We start from the raw sequence: 22,802 nt of genomic DNA, 5'->3' as shown, positions 1-22,802 counted from the left end.
TGTAACGTCATGCGAAGGCCAGGAGAACGCTACTCTCAGTGTTGCATTCGAGAAACAGTCCGATTAGGTGGAGGCTCTACAATGTTTTGGGGAGGTATTTCTTTGACGGGACGCACACAGCTGGTTTTTTTCCGTAATCGTGCTGTTAATGCTGAAACTTACATAACGGACATTCTGGAGCCTCATGTGATGCCTTACGCTGGATATATTGGGGATAATTTCCAACTTATGCACGACAACGCACGACCTCATGTCGCTAGAATTGTTAAAGACTATCTCAGGGAAGTCGAAATTCCAGTTATGCAGTGGCCAGCCAATAGTCCGGACTTAAACCCGATAGAGCACCTCTGGGACCAGCTAAAACGTACGGTTCGAGCACGAAATCCAATTCCAGAAACCCTGAATCAACTGGAGGCTGCCCTAACTGAAGAATGGCAACGGACCCCACAGGAAGACATTAAAAAGCTAATCAGGTCACTTAATAGGCGTATGCAGGCAGTGATTAGGTCAAGAGGAGGAAACACTCCCTATTAAAGTAAGATTTAGGCACCCAAATTTAAAAACAAACGGCATAATCGTTTTGTACACAAAAAAATAAAATTGCGTAAAATTTTGTGTTTTCGTGTTTTGTCACATATTTACCTAAAAACCTATTTTTTGCGCACTATTTCTGTTTTTGTACAATCCTACAATTGCATTTTTTCATTATCAATCTTAAAAATATAAATATGTGGTAGTTTAAAACCATACGATAGCTTTTTTACAAAAAATGTAGGTGGGTCGATTTTTTTGGAGGCCAGTGTATATTAGTAGCTGACCCGTGCCATCTTCGCTGGGCGGTAAACATTTTTACTTGATCGATTGATCGATTGACCGAACATTAATAAACCGTATGAAAATGCGTTTGGCAGTTTTTGAGTTTGTGGCGAACAGATAGACGGCAGACGCGGCGGGTGACTTTGTTTTATAATATGTAGTGATTTGTCTTACATTTATATAATAGCAGTATTTTAACTGATAATTATTAATACATTGAAGTGTTTTCCATGCCTTTGGTGTATCTTTTTAATTATGTGAATTTATGTTCTTTTTAATGTGCCTGCATGTCTTTATTTCAAGACAGCATCACAATCTCTCTTACGCGGTAATATATGTGGTAAGTGGGTAGTACCAACCGAGATGGACTTGCACAAAAGCCATTCACCGAATTTACGCTTTAACTGCTAAGGAATAGTTTTTTTTTTATTTGAGAATTATTATAATATAATTTCTTATAAGCAAATATGGTAGTATTAGTACACTGCTATTTAATTATAATGGTTCTAATAAATAATTTCATCGCGCGCGTCCAAACACTTGTACTGCTCTATGAGCACATGAAATAAATCACACGACGTAGGAATAGAAAAAAGAAGAAATTATTTTAATAATGTAACAGTAACAGCCTGTGAATGTCCCACTGCTGAGCTAAGGCCTCCTCTCCCTTTTTGAGGAAAAAGTTAGGAGCTTATTCCACCACGCTGCTCTAATGCGGGTTGGTGGAATACACATGTGGCAGAATTTCAGTGAAATTAGACACATGTAGGTTTCCTCACGATGTTTTCCTTCACCGTCAAACATGAGACAAATTATTATCACAATTTAAGCACATGAAAATTCAGTGGTGCTTGCCCGGGTTTGAACTCACGATCATCGGTTAAGATTCACGAGTTCTTACCACTGGGCCATCTCGGCTTTTAATAATGATCAAATCTTAATTATTCTTCAATGACGACGACAGCCAACAGTTTTATATTAGAACATTAAGTGCCATAAAAAGTAAGATCACTTAGACTTTCTTCACGCTCCGTATCGTTTTGCATATATTTTTACTGAAAGTATGTAGTTAGTTTTATGTGATATATAATTATAGAACGACGAGTATTGTTTTAAAAATAAAGTTAAAAAAGATTAAAATATATTGCTTTGCGTTCGTTTTTAAATTCTTTTTTATCTTATTTTTATTAGTTCATTCATTATTGTATAATATAAAATATATAAAAATTAAAAACAACAATGCATTTATCATTTTAAATTTGGAGTAGAAGTACTATTGCACTGATTTATAGATGAGCTATTTCTATTCAATGATGATCATCATCGCAAATAAAAGACGAACTCATTTTTATTTATTTGATACCAAATTTATTTTACCTAACACAACGTTATTAATTATTTTGACCCAATTGCAACGCAACAAAAAATGTGTCGAATAACCAAGGAATATAATCAATAAAAATTATGACAACATTATTAATTGTTACGCGGTTATTTTGATTCATTTCGTCTGTTTCAGTGAACTAATTTTCTTGGGCATCAACATTGAAATACTTTACTCAGTTCGTCAATACAGTTATATTTATTTATGTTTGTCATGTTTACACGTATGAAGTTAGCACGTGATACATATAACTCTATTGTGACAATTTTTTTCCATGAAATGCAAACAATTTGTATGGATATTAATTAAATCTTTTTTTTTTTTATATATTCGCCGGGAGGGCAAATGACTCTACTCCACCTGATGGTAAGTGGTAGTAGAGTCCAAACGCGACGACGGCCAGTACAGACAGGAAAAACGTTCTGCACTAGCCGCCTTCGCCTTGCCGGCCCGCAAGATGCCTCTTCACGCCTCGTTTGAAGGAACCCGGGTTGTAAGAGGAGGGGAACACGTGAGCTGGTAAGGAATTCCATTTTTTGGAAGTGCGACAAAGAAAGGAGTTGCCAAATTTCTTTGTTCGCGATGGAATTGATGTCACAGTTAGGCAGTGACATCGAGAACCAGCTCGCGTGGACTTAAGAAGGAAGGGGGAAATTTTAATTAAAAAAATATGAATTTACCTATTATACAATATTTTTAAAATTTACTCGTTTGCGGTCGTTAGAGTTGGATTCTGTGTTTATTGAAAAATATGTGTTTCTGTGTTTGTTTTTATTAAGGCTTTTTATCTTCTCATAGTATATGTATACTTCAAATTTATTTGTGTTAACATCGATTTTCAGCCAATTTCTTCTCTTCTGTGCCACAATCAGAAACAAGTGTCGCTTCTATTGTGTTGCATATTTAAGATTTAAACCAATTTGAAGATAAAATATAATTTGAAAATAGAACAATATATGGACACGCTTTGAGTCTAAAATAAATGTTTATATAATAAAAAAATGAAATTTCTTAAAATGAACATGGACAAGACTAAAATCATGTCGAACATCCATGTTGCACCCTTATTTATTTATTTTTTCGCTGGAAAAACGCATTTACGCGTTTCCCCCACATGAAGTGCCGGAATACCAACTAAAAAACCAGCGGTACCCACACCGTCTTTTCGGGGGACACCACGGGATCGCTTGCGCATACTACCGTGACCTCCGGACGGTAGGGGTTCCCAAATTCTAAAGGGTTCTTGCGGTACAGACACCCCCTAGCCCCGGCGACACTTACGGCGGGAGGAGAACGTTTGCATAGCGCCGACGTCTTCTCCCCGGTCTTCTTCGGCGTTGCGGGTCAGCGAAAGCACTGTTCTGACGCTCCCGCTCCGCGGCCTCCTTTTGCGACATGACATTTTCGCAGAAAGAGACCATCTCCTTCCAGCACCTCTTGCTACCGATCCACCAGGGAATGGCGCTGGGGCCACCATGCAGCACACTCAATCAGGGTGTGACGCACCGTGTCCGAAGGCGCACCGCACTCGTGGCAGGGGGGAGCGACCCACTTCGCTATCCGATGCAGATACCTACCGAAGCAACCATGCCCGGTAAGTCCCTGCGTCAGCCTGAATGTAAGTGTGCCGTGACTCCGTTCTACCCAGCGACTCAAGTGGGGACGGACCGCCTCCACTGTCGCCAGACCTGCCGAGGGGGACTCCAGGTCCTCCTCCCACTTGCGAATCAAGGCTCACTGGGCTAGAGCCCTGACTCGCTCCACCTCCGCCAATCCTGGACGGTTGCCGCTCGACCTCGCTTCCACCCGGAACACTTCCGCAAGCACCTCTGCCTGGAGTTCCCAAGGCCGATCGCTCGTGAGAAGTGTTGCTGCCGTCCATGACAATGTACGGTAACCACGTATCGCTCTCACCGCTATGACTCTCTGTATTCTCCGAAGAAGAGCCTTGTTACGAGCAGTGAGAGCGTCCACCCAGATGGGTGCACCGCCATGGAGAGCACCACATCAGCGTATAGCGTACCCGATGGAATACCAGCCATAGTGCTGAAGAAGTGCGCAGCGGTCTTCTCTCCAAGCTACCGGCATATGGTCTGCCTGCTCAGCTATGCACCTGGATTGCCAGCTTCCTACACAAGCGTAGCCTTCGTGTTTTAGTAGATGGTTGCGCTTCACAATTCTATGTAGTGAATGCTGGGGTCCCCCAGGGATCTGTGCTATCTCCCACACTCTTTCTTTTGCATATCAATGATATGCTCTCCCTTGGGAACATACATTGCTATGCAGATGATAGTACAGTGCATGGTGGATACCACGGACGCGCAGTGGCTGGGCGGGCGGAAACTGAGGAGAGGCGGGAGAATCTTGTCATTGAACTCGATAGGACGTTAGAGCTCATCGCCAAATGGGGCTCTGATAATCTTGTTGAGTTTAATGCCAAGAAAACACAGGTATGCGCTCTCAAGGCGAAAAAGTCAACATTTTCCCCTCTTCCCTCCCTCTGTGGTACTCCGCTGGTGATGCAAAGCAAAATCGCCATGCTGGGGATTGACGTTCGCTGCGACCTTAGTCCAAGGGATTACATCGAGGCTGTTATAAAAACAGCTTCACGGAAACTCGGAGTTCTGAACAAGGTGCGGCGCTTTTTCACGCCACAACAACTGTGCCTTCTGTACAAAACACAGGTACGGTCTTGCGTGGAATATTGCTCGCACCTTTGGGATGGCTCCGCTAAGTACCTACTTGAGGCCTTGGACCGGTTGCAGCGACGTGCCGTACGCATTATTGGCGACGTAAAGGTCACAAACACCCTTGAACCTTTACAATTGCGTCGTGAGATAGCAGCACTGAGCGCTTTCTATCGACTGTATCACGGCGAGTGCTCTGAGGAATTATTCTCTCTAATTCCTGCTTCCCCCTTCCTTCTTAAGTCCACGCGAGCTGGTTCTCGATGTCACCGCCTAACTGTGACATCAATTCCATCGCGAACAAAGAAATTTGGCAACTCCTTTCTTTGTCGCACTTCCAAAAAAATGGAATTCCTTACCAGCTCACGTGTTCCCCTCCTCTTACAACCCGGGTTCCTTCAAACGAGGCGTGAAGAGGCATCTTGCGGGCCGGCAAGGCGAAGGCGACTAGTGCAGAACGTTTTTCCCGTCTGTACTGGCCGTCGTCGCGTTTGGACTCTACTACCACTTACCATCAGGTGGAGTAGAGTCATTTGCCCTCCCGGCGAATATAAAAAAAAAAAAAAAAAAGTATAATCGCAAGGTGTTTCCGGCCCTCCTACGTATCCATGTTGCACCCACTCAAGTAAAAGTTAGAAATTCTGCATTCGAAGTTGTAGACAACTATGCTTACCTTGGTCAGACCATCCAAATAGGTAGGTCCAACTTCGAGAAAGAGGTCAATCGTCGAATCCAATTCGGCTGGGCAGCGTTGGGGAAGCTACACGATATCTTCTCATCCAAAATACCGAAGTGTCTCAATTCGAAAGTCTACGACCCGTGTGTGTTGCCAGTGATGACTTACGGATCAAAGACGTGGTCGCTCACTATGGACTTCATAAGAAGGTTCAAGATCACCCAAAGAGCAATGGAGAGGGTTATGCTCGAAGTTTCTCTGCGTGATGAGATCAGAAATGGTGAAATCCGCACCAAAGTAACCGACATAGCTCGAAGCATTGCTAAATTAAAGTGGCAGTGGGAGGGGCACATCGCTCGTAGAACTGACGGCCGCTGGCGCAGAAAGGTTCTCGAGTGGCGACCACGAACCGGAAAATGCAGCGTGGGTAGACCCCCTACAAGGTGGACCGACGACATAGAAAGAGTTGCGGGAAGCCGTTGGATGCGGGCAGCGCAAGACTGGCCAAAATGGAAATCCTTAGGGGAGGCCTTTGTCCAGCAGTGGACGTCTTTCGACTGAGGAATGAGATGATGATGAGATTATAAAAAAAAAGTCAAGACTTAGTTTTATTTAACAATGTGAGTTTATTTGCTCATTATATTCCAAGTAGTCTCAATAATATTCTAAGCTAGTTTACTATATGTATATGTTTAATATAGCTTATTATGTTAACTTAGTCGAAGAGAAAATTTTCGATCTGAACTTTCGAAATGAATTCCAATTACCATACATATTGAAATAAATTTATAAATGAAATATTTATCAATCAAATCAAATTTTTATAAAAGTCATTGACCGCATATATGTATATTAAAGAGTTACCATTACTTTAATTAAAAAAGGAAAATAGAAGAAAAAAATCAGGTTTAGTAATTACAATAAATTGTACTTAATAAAATTTTAATAATAACAAAATGTATTAAATAAGATTAAAAATCAGGCTTTTGTTAAACATATACGCCAAAATAGCGTTTTTTATTCAAGAATTTTAATGTCAAAATGTTATTCGTCATAAAGATTATTTTATCATAATTCAATAATATACCCTTTTTTCTTATGAATATTAAAATGTTATTTTATCTTAAAATATTCTGAAGTGGTTTAACCTCGTAAATGAATTTGTCTTGTATAATTAAAAAACATAATTGTGTACAAAATTTTTGTGTTTTTTTATGTAATCTATATTACGCTCCAAATAATATAAAAATATTAAATGGAAAATATAAATTTTATATGATAATATATTTTTAATTATATAAATATATGGTCACGGTAAGACCTAGGAGTCCATTTGTAATGGTTACGAATACCCACTAAAAAAGCAGCGGTCTTTTCGACGGGGCGTCAAGGGATTGCTTGCGCGTACTACCGTGACAAACCGACGATCGGTTGGTCCTAGGGGGGTTTCCCGGGATACAGAATATCCTCTTGCGACAAAAAACCCTAGGTGAATCATAACGGGCGACTAATTCTGCTATACACTCCCAATTCTATTCCGATTCATCTTCGACCGAAACACAACTGGTTCGTTGTGCTAGTAGAATAGGAAAAAAGAAACACAATACACATAGTTATTTTTTATTGAAAACATGCCTTACTTTTATTAACATGGGCAAATGGGCTGACTGATTGTAAGTGGTCAATCCCGCCCATAAACATTAGCAGTATTAGATATGTTCATAATTATATTCACTGCTAATACCCCGCTAGGAAACTATAATAGGAAACTAAGCTAAATAGGAACTATGATATTATATTCAATGTGCCATTCTTTTCACGCAGTGGAAACCTTCAGAAAGGTACCTAGCTAACATGGGGGTGGGGGTTAACTGGGTTATGTGTGATTTTTACCCACTAAAACCACTGTGATGACCGTCCTCGGCACGGATCGGAGAGGCTGCGGGATCGTGTTGATATAATTAAAGTATGATTTAAGCCTATGATTCCCTGCGGAGCATCGCCGACTCGACTGCTCGCTGGAACAGGTCTTATCCATTAGATATGTTCATAATTATATTCACCGCCAATACCCCTCTAGCTGTAGGAACTATGATAATATATTTCTTGTGCCTGTCATTACTCTGCTTTACTCAGCCGGAACATAGAAATGGAACTAATTGGTAGAAGGCCTTAAGCAAATATACCAAATAAAATATCAAAAGTAAATAATGCCTTTTAGTAAATTACAATCATCATCATCATCATCATCACCCTTTTCGCGTCCACTGCTGGACATAGATCTCTCCAATGGCACGCCACTGAGCTCGATTTTCAGCTCTTAATCTCCAACCGCTGCCAGCCACCTTGTGTATATCGTCACTCCACCTAGCTGGAGGGCGTCCTACGCTACGTTTGCCAAGGCGTGGTCTCCACTCCAGAACGCGTCTACTCCAACGGTCGTCGGTTCTGCGACATATGTGTCCAGCCCACTGCCACTTCAGCTTACTAATCCTTTGGGCTATGTCGATGACCTTGGTTCTCTGTCGGATCACCACATTTGGGATTCGATCCTTCAGAGAAACTCCGAGCATAGCCCTCTCCATAGCTCGCTGAGCGACCATAAAATGGTGGACCAAACGCACTGTCAGTGTCCACGTCTCGGCTCCGTAGGTCATAACCGGTAAGACGCACTCGTTGAAGACTTTTGTCTTCAAGCATTGCGGTATTCGTGACGAAAAGACTTGACCGAGTTTTCTATACGCTGCCCAGCCCAGCTGTACTCTTCTTCGTGCTTCCCCCTCGAAGGTGTTTCGAACCAACTGCAAAGTTTGCCCACGGTACACAGACTCCTGAACAACTTCGAGAGGAACTCCGTTAAGAGCTATTGGTTCCGGAATGACGTGTTCGTTGAACATTATCTTGGTTTTTTCCAAGTTCATCCGGAGACCAATTCGAGCAGAAGAATCAGCCAGGCTGCTCAGCAAATATTGCATGTCTTGCACGGTTTCTGCCACGATGACGGTATCGTCTGCAAATCTCAAGTGCGAAAGGTACTCGCCGTTTAAGTTTATGCCCCGCCCGCCGTCCAGAACATATCCTCTAATGCATTTGTGAACAATTTCGGTGAAATGACATCCCCTTGTCTCACTCCTCGATGCAAGAGGATAGGGTCAGACTGCTGATTCTGTACTTTGACGGTCATAACAGCAGCGTCATGCAGGCCTTTCAGCACTTGGATGTATCACCAATCGATTTGGCACCGTTGTAAGGACTCCAGAACAGACCAGGTCTCAATAGTGTCAAAAGCCTTCTCATAGTAAATGTGCTCTATGGTTCCGTGCCTTCTTCGAAATCTGGCCTGTTCCGGGGGCTGAAACTCGTCAAGTCTACGCGCGAGACGATTCGTGATGACCCCAGAAAACTGCTTATAGACATGGCTTAAGAGGGAAATAGGTCTGTAGTTCTTCAAAGTTTCAGGTTTTGTCTCCCTTTTTGAAGAACATTACGACAACACCCTTGCTCTATGCCTTAGGAGTTCTCCCTGAGAATATGACAGAATTAAATATTCGTTGGAGCTGCGCTAGTAAAGGTTTTCCAGCTGCCTTTAGTAGCTCCTTAGTAATTCCATCTTCCCCGGGGGCTTTTCCATTTTTAAACTGCCCCAAAGCCATCACGATTTCGTCTTGGCTTACTTCTGGCAACTCTTCTGTGAAGGGGGCTAAAGTGGCTCTAGGATCCCCAGGGTCGGGTTGAGGACGAGGCGCTTCTGATGTATATAATTTACCGTAGAAGTCCTGAACTTCCCTAAGAAACTCGAGCTTAGAGGCGACGACTTTTCCCTTTGAAGCGGTCAGCTTCGTCAGATGGCTTCGACCTAGTTTTTGAATAAAGACTTTCAACCTCCGATTTTGCTCAATCGCTTCTTTTATAGAGCGCGTATTGGAGTTTCGGAGGTCGCGTCTTACTAGCTTTGATATTTTTTTATTTAGATCTGACGAAGTGACTGCAGGGTTTTCACGTCGTTTTCGCATTAGCTCTAGAGACTCTCTCGAAAGTTTGGACCCCTTGCCGGTATTTTGCGCTGGAAAGTATTTCGTCCCCTCGTCCCTAAGGATACCCACCACTTGGTCGAGTTCTTGGTTGATGTCAACGTCAGTGTTGGTTTCCAAGGCAGCGAATCGGTTTTCCAGTTTTAACTGAAATTACTAGACTCCCCGATAAAATACAATCGTTACACCTAAATATATGTATACCTAACTTCATATAAATGATATTATAAATAATATAATTTATAAAAGCGACACTAATGCTTTATATATATAAAATTTACATGGCAAAATACCTATGTAAACTTAGTATAAGAAATGTACATGTATATGTATCTTCAGCACCTTCGATAAAATGCATTGATGTTACCAGTCGATACGCTATTTTAAATGTATTAATTTTTTTTTAACTTTCCAAATGAATTTTGAGCTGAATTTTTTATCATGATAAATCAAACCGGTTACAGTTTTAAATTTAATTTTGACAAAATTTTGGTTCAAAAATGCTTGATTAAAGTATATTTTTATTTAGAATTTATTTTATGAACATTTCAAATAAACGACTGCCCAATTAAAGAGTGTAATGTGTTCAAAGTTTATGTATGTATGTGAGCTTCCTTTCACCATAACTCTGCACCAACATTACCTGCCTGGACAGATTTGAATGAACGGGTTAACATTAGAACCACTCTGCGCTTTGGACATCGGCGAGCCCCACATACCCCCCTCCCACTATTCCAGCGTTAAAAGAAATGGTGCTAATGACGTACATTCTAAATAAATATTAGAATATTAGTTTATGACTGCGTCTTCGCCCGCGTGTGAGGGGATAGTTTAGGAACTCTTATGTCCTTTTCTGTATTTCTAACAACGTGAATATCTTTATAATGATCGGCTGAGTAGTTAAGACGTGAAAGCATAACAAGCAGACTTACTTTCACATCTCTAATATTAGAAAGGGTTATGTTTTTTTTAATATGGTATGTAGCAAATATTAATAGGCACATATATTAATGCCATGCCATCTAATTTCAACTGTTATTGTAAAAATTCTACTGTGATTATCATATTAATTAAATAATTTAATCTTACATCTGTATTATTACAGACTAATGCCCGTTGTCTTATGATTTCTGAGTTATTTTGAATTCATTTGTCGAAATTTTGCCAATTCTTATGTAATCCTTAAAATCTTCTCACGTTTTCTATTTTTTACTACCGAAAATTAAAATTAAAAAAAAAGTTTTTTTTTCATCAACATAATTGATTACTTTGAAACACGTTAATGAATAGTTTAAAATACATTTAAATTCAAAGGATTTTGTTACCATGTAGCTAACATACTCCTGTGTCTTTTTATACAATTTAAATATCATTCCAAATAACATTAATCATTGCCATCAATGTTGAAAGGAGAAAATGTCTAAAACATTTAAAATCATAATTTTAATTTAATTAACAAATATTATTAAAGCTAACTAAATTAAAGTTAAATTATTATTAAACTATTAAGTTTGACTTTGATTTTGAGATTTTTTGGCTTTTGTATATGGTATCATAATATTGATTCGGTTCCAATCCTGTTGCGACTCAGCTGAAGCCATTTTTTATGAGTAATAGTCGAAGCTGGATCGGAATCGAGTCAGTAACGTTAATAAACTTCTTTTTTTTATTCTTCTTTTTACTTATATAAAATAGGGAGGCGGACGAGCATATGGGCCACCTGATGGTAAGTGGTCACCAACGCCCATAGACATGGGCATTGTAAGAAATGTTAACCATCGCTTACATCACCAATGCGCCACCAACCTTGAGAACTAAGATGTTATGTCCCTTGTGCCTGTAATTACACTGGCCCACTCAACCTTCAAACCGGAACACAACAATACCAAGTACTGCTGTTTTGCGGTAGAATATCTGATGAGTGGGTGGTACTTACTCAGACGAGCTTTCATAAAGCTCTACCACCAGTGACTTGCACAAAGCTCTACCACCAGTAAATCTACATTAGTGAAATTAGCCCCTTGGTTCATTTTTACAGGATCGAAATAGCGATCTAACGAGCAAGTAGTATTCTTGCCATACTTATTTAGTCATCCATGTAAATTATTCTTATACAAAAGTAGACGTCCGTTTCAAAATATGATCATATAAAATTTTAACTATGATTACCTAGGTAAGACTATCCAACTAGGTAGGTCCAACTTTGAGAAAGAGGTCAATCGTCGAATCCAACTCGGCTGGGCAGCGTTCGGAAAGCTACACGATATTTTCTCATCCCAAATTGTTACAGCTTTACTGTACAATCGTGAACCGCAGTGTCTTAAGTCGAAAGTCTTGCCAGTGATAACTTACGGATCAGAGACGTGTTCGCTCACTATGGGCCTCATAAGAAGGCTCAAGTTCACTTAAAGATAAATGGAGAAGGTTATGCTTGGAGTTCCTCTGCGAGATCGAATCAGATGATGAAATCCACAGGCGAACCAAAGTGCACAGCCCGAAAATTTGCTAAATTGAAGTGGTAGTGGGCGGGGCACATCGCTCGCAGAACTGACGGCCACTGGGGCAGAAAGGTTCTCGAGTGGCGACCACGAAACGGAAGACACAGCGTGGGCAGGCCTCCGACAAGGTGGACCGACGACATAAAAAGAGTCACGGAAAGCCGTTGGATGCGGGCAGCGCAAGACCGGCCAAAATGGAAATCCTTGGGGGAGGCCTTTGTCCAGCAGTAGACGTCATTCGGCTGAGATGATGATGATGATGAGTATAATAATATAATAATGACGTATGTGGTATAAAATCAAGCACATTATGTAATTTAAAAAACATAATTAAATATAAAAATATAATTGTGTTGCATTATGAATAAAAATTTTAATTATGTCTAGAAAACCACCAAGAAATTAGAAAGTACCAAAAAATCACTTTTATTTATAATAGTACAAAAATCGTAAATGTTTTATAAATAAGAAATATTTCGACAATTCTTCGACTCGACATTTAAACGAATGCAAAATTTTGGTTTAGGTATTATAATGGTAAATTGAATTCGATCTCATAGTATTTGTTTATTTAACCAAATTTTTAATAAAAAAACATACGTAACATTATAATATCATTTTATATAAAGAAAAACATAATATTCTATTTTATTATAGATTAAGGTAATTAATTAATGATAACAATAAATTGACAAAATAGAACAACGAAAAATATATATGGCCAAATAAGCTAAAAGATGTTTTTAGGTTTGTAGTAGCGCACCGTCAGCAGAAACAAATATATTTTATATATATTTTTATAGGCAATCACTCATTGCTTGGCAAAGGATACCTTCCATATTAAGCCTTATTACCTACTTAATAAGCTTATTCCACTACGCTGCTTCAATGCGGTTTGGTGGATACACATGACCTCGCAGAATGTCATTCACACGACGTCGAGCATGATATGAGTTATATACACAAAATTAAGCCCACGAAAACTCAATGGTGTTTGCCCGGTCTTGAACCTTTAATCGTCGGATAAGATTTATTTGTTTTAGCCACTGGGCCATGTGTTATAGTAAGTTAAATTATTAAATACAAAAGTGGGGCAGCTTATTTAGACACATATTTCATAAAATACATAATTTACTACTATACTGTAATACTATTTTTTTTTATTAACAAAATTATATATTTATTTACATTAAAGTCTGAAATAAATACAAATAAAAATTAAAAATAGTTACTCTACAAATTGTGACCGCGTGGAATGATGACAAGAATGCTAGCAGCATTTCCGCTCTGACTACAGATTAATTTAAATTCAATATACTTTTCTATTAATCAATGAGATTATTTCGGTATCGTTTTTATAATTTCTATATTGCATGATCTATTAGAGATTTGATCATTCATATACTGCCTACATATCTTAAGGTCTTATGTTGCATAAAATAAACCTAGCCGTGTATATATACTCTTACATGTTCTGTGAATAACTGGTGTAACAGTTGCAAAAGTTCCTTTAGCATACAGCAAAATTGTTCATAAGTATTTAGAGTAAGAGGACGTCATTAAAATGTTTACACAACGTTTTATCTTTAGACTTTACTGTGTTCCGTTACAATATGGCCATAGATTGTAACTACGTTCAGTAACCGATAAGTGTAATTAAAACTGAAAAAATAACTTATTTTAAACTTAAGCTGAGATAGCCCAGTGGCTTGAAGACATGAATTTTAAATAAAGATTTTACGTTCAAACACCTCCTTGAACTAATGTTTAATGTGCAAGCTGATACTTTTCTTCACTTTATTTAACATTATCTTGATGTGGCGATTGTATTGTTTGTTTTTTATTCAAATGAATATAAAGATGTTTCTAGGCCAAGGCATTTTATATCAATGAGGAAAAGGATTTAAATTCGCGTCGTTCGCTTGGCGTGGACTGTTGCATGTTTATATTTTTCCCGATATTCTTTACAATTTTTTGCAATAGTTTATAAATGTGAAGCAAATTATTAAAACGCTTGTATATAATATATATTCATTGGTTTTAACTGCCTAGCTGAACACGCTAGCTCTAAGGATCCGAGTTCGAATCTGATAAGCGTACAAAATAGTGATTGTTCTCTTGTCATGAAATTCCAAAAAACTTTTCGGGGTTGACAACAAAGGAAATTTGCAGTGTTTTTGTGCCTCAAAAAGAGAGTTAGGTTATGCGTACCTGTGTTTGAGCACACACTTATGCAATAAAGCAAAATTACGTCAGAATGAATTTTGCCGTGTCCTTGTGATATGTGGGTTAGATATGTTTTCATAGACAAATTAAATAACATAAGTTGTAAGCTTGTGTTAACTTAATATAGTTAGCTGTTAATGTATTTCAGGAGTATTAACAGTAGTACGCCGTCTGGCTAATCCAAATTAATAAATATACTGTTTGGTCTAGACTCAATTATTTTCCTTTAGTATTTTCACTTATTATTCTTTACTAAAGGCACGTTGTAACTAGAAAACGTAAGAGCTACACTCCTTGAGGAGATGTATAGGGGTGATTAGCGGGCTATCGCCATAGAGGAGCTTTGAGGTGGCATGTCAGTTAATGATAAGTAAGAGCTCTAACTTTACGATCTCAGATCGAAGGTGGGGTAAGATCTGGGTTCTCCTGCTGCAGGCAGTAATTTTTTTAATATTAAACTTGTACATTTCAATCTTAAAGTAATTATTTTTGTTCTTTATATTTAAATTCTACTCCCCTTTATTGATCTCTCGATAATACTTAAGGAAATTCACTATTCAAATGAGCTCCTAGCATTAGCGAGTGGCTTGTTATGGTCTAGTCTCTTCCACGCATTACCATATTGTTTGTATAATTCCTTATCTCACATGTTGTTACTGACACTGTTCTTCGAATGATGAGTGATGCCGCCTATAAAATAAATATACATATAATTATGTACTTATATTTTTAAATTATTTAATTCCAGTTAAAATTCATTATAAAAGTAATAAATTTAGGCATCACACATATGGGAAGCATTGGCACAAATAATTATATCATATTTATTATAACCGTATTTACGCCCACGGCTCGTTAACAATAATCAACCGCCCAACGTCATCTTAATTAATATTAAGAATACTAGTTTGGTCTGGCAACTTACATGTGGCGTCCTAACGTCTAGCTCAGGGTTAGCTTGTTTACCTAACATGTTCACCATTTTTGTTACCTATTTGCTTTGTAATATACCTTGTTCTCATAAGCTTCGTGGCCGTGCCCCCAGGCCTAAAACTGGGACAATAAACTCGTATTTTTATTTAAAGTAATTTAAGCATTTAAACTTTTTTTGCTGAGGTCGTTATCATTTTGACATCTTTCGTTGACAAGCAACCCTCAATCGTCATTTTGTAGGATTATTAAATGTATAGCTACCACTAGTTTTGAATGTAAGTTATATTCTATCAAGAAATTTAGGAGTTACTATTTAAAGGGGAACGGGAAAGAAGCAATTTGCCAAGGAGCCCTGGCTATTCAAGCTATCTGCTAGATAAACGAGGCAATTACATCTAAAAAAACATAAAATATAATCTGAAATGCTACTTAACAGCTTATGTCTATCCTGAAATTATAAAACCTCCGTACTAATATTATAAATGCGAAAGTGAGTTTGTTCGTATGTTACGCTGTTACCTCTTAACTTCTTAACCGATCATCATGAAATGTTGTCTAAATTCCGTCGAAATTTCTCCCTCATACGCGGATGAAGCTGCGGGCTAAATCTAGTAAACTATAATAATGTGAAAGTTTCATATGAATGGGATTTCTTGATTTTGCCTAAATGTGGAGAAAATAAAGTTTTCTAAAATTAGTATAATGGAATTTATATAAAGACTTTCAACAAGACCATAGATAAGATGCAGGACACGATGCCCAACACTTCAGCATCCATCATAAGCATAGTATCTATCATGTAGTAGCAAAAGGCTAACTTTGTTTAATTTAAAGGACAGAAGACACGTTTGTGCTCAATCTTCAAAAGCATCTAGTTAAAATGAGAGCGGGAATTAAATTGTGGCGCGTGGACAGTCAGTAGTAAACAATAGAAAACAAAAATAAGCAGTGCAATTCATGGAAAAATCTATTTTATATTTATGAATAACTAGAAAAATATAAAATTAACTTTGCTAATAAAATAATCAATAAATTGTTTATTGTATTTGCCTAATTTCCGATGTAAGCCAGCTGAAACAACCAGTGTTGTGTTTTGACGCTGTTAGTCTCCTTTCGCCACGCATTATTTAAATTCTTTCTCCTTTGTTTACAGGTCAAATCTCTCAAAGGTTATCTAAACGTAATTCGTGATCAGAAACAATAAAATAACATACATGTTGAACATATTTATATTAAGCTAATCATTTTTAGCCTTTGGTATCTACGCTTCCGCATATTGTCGCTGCGATTTTCGGTGCGACTGAAGCTGCAAAATATCACCGGGTCGCTACATGAATGCAAAATTAGCAATTAAATATGACACCATGTACTGTATATATATACAATTTGTAAGCACAATTGACACAGAATTTAATCGCTCATTAAAATTGTGTCATTGAAAATGGGCTTAATTATGACTATTAAATTAGCATTTATTATCAAAGTATAACTTAACACAAATTCTATGTATTGATAGATATTTAACCAATAAATATAATGACACCATACGATACATGACAAAAAGCCGAGATGGCCTAGTGGTTAGAATAGGCGTGAATCTTAACCGATGATCGTGGGTTCAACCCGGGCAAGCACCACTGAATATTCATGTGCTTAAATCGTAGTATTCATCTCGTGCTTGACGGTGAAGGAAAACATCGTGAGGAAACCTGCATGTGTCTAATTTCATAGAAATTCTGCCACATGTGTATTTTACCAACCCGCATTGGAGCAGCGTGGTGGAATAAGCTCCAAACCTTCTCCTCAAAATGGAGAGGAGGCCTTAGCCCAGCATTGGGACAATAACAGGCTGTTACTGTTACTGATACATGACAGTAAGCATAAATCATCAGATATGTTTATAACTAGAGAATCGTCCCGACTTCACATGGGTATATAACAGGAAAAATGTATTTTGCATAGGATTTGCGTGAAATCCATTCTTAGTGAGCGTCTACGTTGGGGAAAGAGCAGCTGTGACAAATTTCAAGCCAATCGGGTGAATAGTTTAGGAGATCTCGTGACGAGTGGTATATAAAGTAATTTATGGAAGTATCTACTACACAATGTTTTTTCAAATAAAATTGTTAAGATGTAACTTACTTTGAAAACGATTTAGCTATAAATCTTATGTTCATAACTCACGTTTACGAAACGAAAAAAATACTGAAGGAAAATAATAATATACGTAAAAATCGATTTTGTAAATTTGATTAAATATATATATATATATATTTTAATATTTATGTACACAAGTACAAAGATCGTTTGATAATTACATTTATGATTTCTACTTACTATCAATAATCAAATGTTTTAATAGACGTATGACAATTTGTGTTGTAGACATATATTTGAATATATTTACATAAATAAATAATTGGTATCTATATAAATGTATAGAATATTGAAGTATGTTTTATGATATGGAAACTAGAACTTAAGTAATTAATGAGAGTCTCTAAGCTTACCTTATAGTTTCTAAGCTATAAGATATGTTAAAATTATTATTTTCAGTAGGTGAATTTATATATCAAAGGATTGTAGACATTAATCAAGGAAAAGTAATTAACAACAATTATTGAAGCCATTTAAAATATATATATTTTATTTGTAGGGCTTTTATTTTAAATTAACCGAAAATTAAATAATTCAAAAATACTGTCATCAATATACTGTCGATTTTACCTACGACTAACGCATTACTGAAAAAACTACTAAACCAGTAAACATTAAATTATAGCATAAGATGCAACGCGTTTCGGAGAAGATTTTAGTATATAATATTACATATATACGTATAGTTGCGCTTCGCAGTTTTTTCAGTTTCTCTAAATTTAGAAAATTCTTCTAATTTTCTCCGTGACAAACGTGAACTTCATGTTCACGTCAATTTGTATAACAAATAATGCTTATCAAAATTATTTTTCGTGTACACGCTTGTCACTCAAAAGAAAATTCCAAGTCAATTTATCCAAACGCAACACGTGAGAAGATACTCGTAATTTACAATGTACTTTTGTACATGGTTCAGACATTTATTGTTTCTCAGAAACAAGCTACAATATTGAGTCTATAAAACTAGTATTTTATTTCCATCGTGCTAACGAAATGTTTACGTAAAAAAATAGCATTATTTAATCAGTTTCCTTGCTTGGGTGGTACCTACCCAGACGGGCTTTGTGCAACCCCGTCTGGGTAGGTACCACCCACTCATCAGATATTCTACCACAAAACAGCAATACTTGATATTGTTGTGTTCCGGTTTGAAAGGTGAGTGAGCCAGTGTAATTACAGGCACAAGGGACATAAAATCTTAGTTCCCAAGGTTGGTGGCGCATTGGCTATAAGCGATGGTTGACATTTCTTACAATGCCAATGTCTAAGGGCGTTTGGTGACCACTTACCATCAGGTGGCCCATATGCTCGTCCACCTTCCTATTCTATATAAAAAAAAATTAAATAAATAGAATGAAACGATGAAAGGATTAGTAAATTTAGATACTTTATCGGGTTAAACTGCCACTAAGTTGTGCCTCGAATGAGTCTTTAAAGAGCTTCTCTGATGTAAGATACTGATCCGTTTTCCGTATTATTGAATACATGGTTAGACGAACGCAACGTACAACTTATAATATATGATTCAAACTAATATTGTTACATATATACGAAACTTAGGCGATACTGAAAGGAAAAGTTAGCATTAAAAATCTCAATTATAAAATATTTCCTTTCATAGAGAACATTAAAAATTATTCGAACCCTAGTGAAAGACAGTAACTAACCTTTCTCAATTTTTTAAAACTGCCTTCATCTATCTGAGAATATCTTTTTATTTAGTTAGTAATACCACTTCGAGACATAAGATTCCATTCTACTATCAATTCACTTTTATTCTATTGTAGATATTGGATTTTTTGTTTAACTTGTCGTTCAACTTTATCCCCTGCGAGCGTGCTCTCAAAACTTTGTCATTTTCTGTAGATTTGAGCATTATTATGCTTTAAAATAACGTTAATACCAACGTAAAAGCATATATTGCATAATATACTGCAAGCTAGAACCCATTTTCTATGATATATGAGTTAACTATTTTCACCGTGCATAAAAATCACTATAAAATATTATGCAAATGCTTCCCCATACTATAACTGTATAATAAGGCTCTCTTCCTTTACATAACATTACCTTTATGCGAATCGCAATAAGTCTTCTTCAGTAATTTTTCGACATTTTCTTAGCACAGTGCTTACAATTACTCTGTTATCCCTCACCGTTTTTAATATTGCAACTTAACTCTCGTACCCTCTCTAGTCTGGCGGTATCGTTTCACATTGTAAAAAAAGAAATGCTTGGAAACTCAAAATGTTAGTGTCAATTATACTTATCGCCATTTGTAATTAAAGTTATAGCTTCTCTGATATTTTGGACTCATTTAACTTTCTCATTTGTTACTTGGTAGTAGGGCTTGGTGGTAGATCTTGGTAAGCCCACCTATGTAGGTACCAACCACAAAGAATATACTCTACCGCCAAACAGGAAAGCCAGTGTAACTAAAGGCACAAAGGACATAACATCTATGTTCTCAAGATACGTGACACTTCTAATGCCCAGTGGTGGCCATTTACCATCAGATAAACCATTTGACAGTCTACTTATCTTCATGATATAAAATATGATGTCATCCTTTGCATAATATACAATCAGCAGAGTACGCGGCCCTCTTCAAAATTAAAACAAAAGCAGGAATACCTACTTACGGTAGTACAAAGTAGTTACAACAATATCGTTTATCCACAACAAAATCGATTATTTTGATATTGACAGTGACAAATAATAATATTAACAATACATTTCTTTTACTGGGGCACGCCATTCAATTCTATAATAATATCCCTTAGATAATTTAACATTTATTAGCGAATAAAGTTAAAGAAGATGAAAAAACATGTCAATAAACATGATATATTATTCTGAACGAGATTACACAGATGATAAAAAAATTACGTAGAAGTTATATAGTTGATAAGATATACAAGATATATATACATTTAATTGTATATGATTATTATATCTATGCATATGATTAATGAAAAAGTAACTATTTACTATGTACCTTGCCGGTTCCTCTCGGTAGAATCTACATTTCGGATCGGTAGGTTTGAATTTATGTAAAATGTCGCTTCAAAAGTGCTTGCAAAACCAACCCTATTTGAATAAACTATATTATGCGGAAGCATAATAAAACAGCAACTTACGGCAAAAGACTACGAACTAGCTCGTAATGTGCATTTACTAAAACCCAGTTAAATTCCTTCTTTTTTTTTCAAATTATATGAACTCATATATTATATATGGTCAGTATGAAATAAACACATAATATATACGATGTTCAAGGAGAACAAAGGAAACTGATTTTATTTATCAATAAAAAAGGCTATAACACCCTACTCTATTATGAGTTAGCCAATATAAATTTGTCTTAGAATTTCTTAAGACACAAACACTTCTTCGCTATATTTTTCTACCTATACCTGACGTTGAAAAAGTTTATAATTAGCTTATTTTTTTATCACCCCGTTAAAAATCATAATTGCAAAAGATTGCACATCTGCGAGCGATAGTGACTATACTATTAAATTTACCTATATTTTACAAACCATGCAGTATAAAACGAACTTATTTATTGTACTTATGTAAGCTGGTAAAGAAATTAAATATACGTAAGTAAAGTTGTTGCTGATAAATTGCAAATAGTAACAATAAAAATGGATAACTAATATAATTTGAGCAATAAGATACTTAAAGCGTAAATTAAATAATATGAAATACTATAAATATTCAGTCCGACGTATTTACGACTTTTATAAAGAATTTGTCTTTATATTCGTGTCAGAAATAGAATTTCATGGTTATTGTCAATCAAAACTTTCAACCCATTCAACTCTTAACTAGAAATTATTTTCATTTTTAACGTTTTACACATTTATATCGTAACATATGCCAGTAAAAAAAGTGGGGATGGCCCAGTGGTAACGCGTGAATCTTAACCGATGAACGTGGGTTCAAACCCTGAATTTTCACGTGCCAAATTTCTGTTTATAATTCATCTCGTACTTTTCGGTGAATGAAAACATAGTGAAGAGAAACCTGCATGTGTCTAATTTCATCGAAATTCTGTCACATGTGTATTCCACCAACCCGCATTGGAGCAGCGTGGTGGAATAAGCTCCAAACCTTCTCCTAAAAAAGGGAGAGGAGGACTTAGCCCAGCAGTGGGACATTTACAGGCTGTTACTTACTATGCCAGTAAAGATCCTAGTTAGCATGAATTTTCCACCTTCAACAATCATCGCCAGCCAACCTTAACCTTTGTCATTAATTACTCTATCTATTTGGTGAAAACCGTATGAAAATCCGTTCGGTACTTTTTGAGTTTATCGCGGTTAGAGGGACAAACAGACGGCCGCGGCGGGGGGGATTTAGTTTTTATAATATGTAGTGATTTGATATATATATATATATATATATATATATATATAAAATACAAAAACAACAATTAGCTATGCTTCACCGGACGTAAGAACGTGAGCTGAAGCCTATATGTACAATTAAATTAATGATTAAATTTAATATCTTTGTACTAAAAATGTTTTCGTTTAAAATTCTCATATTGAATATTTATAATAAATATAGACAGCAAAAATTGTAGTCATCTGATAAAATAATAGCAAAGAGCGGATTGTAAATTGAATACGTAAATTTTATACAAAATGAGTTCAGATCAAAAATGTAACTTATTTTATGCATTAGTACATTAGACTATTGTTTTAGAATTATTATTATTTAACATTGTGCAGATTTTTGAGTGGAATACCATATTTTTGTTATAATAGCTAAATTTCGCGGCTTCCAAAGGGTAGAGTTTATTTACGACGACGGTTTGAAGTGATTTAAAACCATAGGTGTAAAATATAAAATATCTAAATTATCCATACCATTTGCATATTTTTAACTTAATAATTATAGAACTGGCACTTTCACATCCGATTTTACCTCTTTTATCCTATGTCCATCAGAGTTCAAACTAGCTTCATATTAAATTAAAACAAATCAATTCGGTGGCTTAGCCGTGAAAGACAGACAGACAAAATTATTTTCGCATTTTTATTAGCCCACCACTGAAGTTGTAGCTTCAACTTATTGCCCGAGAGAGCTTAACGTTTATATTTATTTACAATTAAGTAAAAGTAATTTTTGACCAAATTAAAACCCTTGTCTCGAAATTCAATGAAATAATTGTGACTGAAAATTACCTCTTTGAAATAGATGTTTTACTTTGATTTAATTTGATTAAATGTGTAAGTAGTGAGTTCTATAATTAGATTTTATTCCAACACCACAAAAAACAAGGCGTGGAATTTGGTAACAATATGTAGCTAACAAAAGTAAAGTTTTACAATATCAATAACGTAATAATAATATGAAAAACATATGTATTATAAATAACTT

The 22,802-nt window shown here is 36.4% G+C and overlaps 1 pseudogene; it reads right to left on the bottom strand.

Annotated features, from left to right (window-relative positions):
- Positions 1–8,786: 8,786 nt before the first annotated feature.
- Positions 8,787–10,967, bottom strand: LOC126772959 (uncharacterized; annotated as a pseudogene).
- Positions 10,968–22,802: the final 11,835 nt, after the last annotated feature.

Source organism: Nymphalis io, chromosome 13 (assembly GCF_905147045.1).
Source record: "Nymphalis io chromosome 13, ilAglIoxx1.1, whole genome shotgun sequence".
Taxonomy (NCBI): domain Eukaryota; kingdom Metazoa; phylum Arthropoda; class Insecta; order Lepidoptera; family Nymphalidae; genus Nymphalis; species Nymphalis io.
Note: the sequence above shows the minus strand (reverse complement) of the source record. Positions and strands in the feature narration are given on the sequence as shown.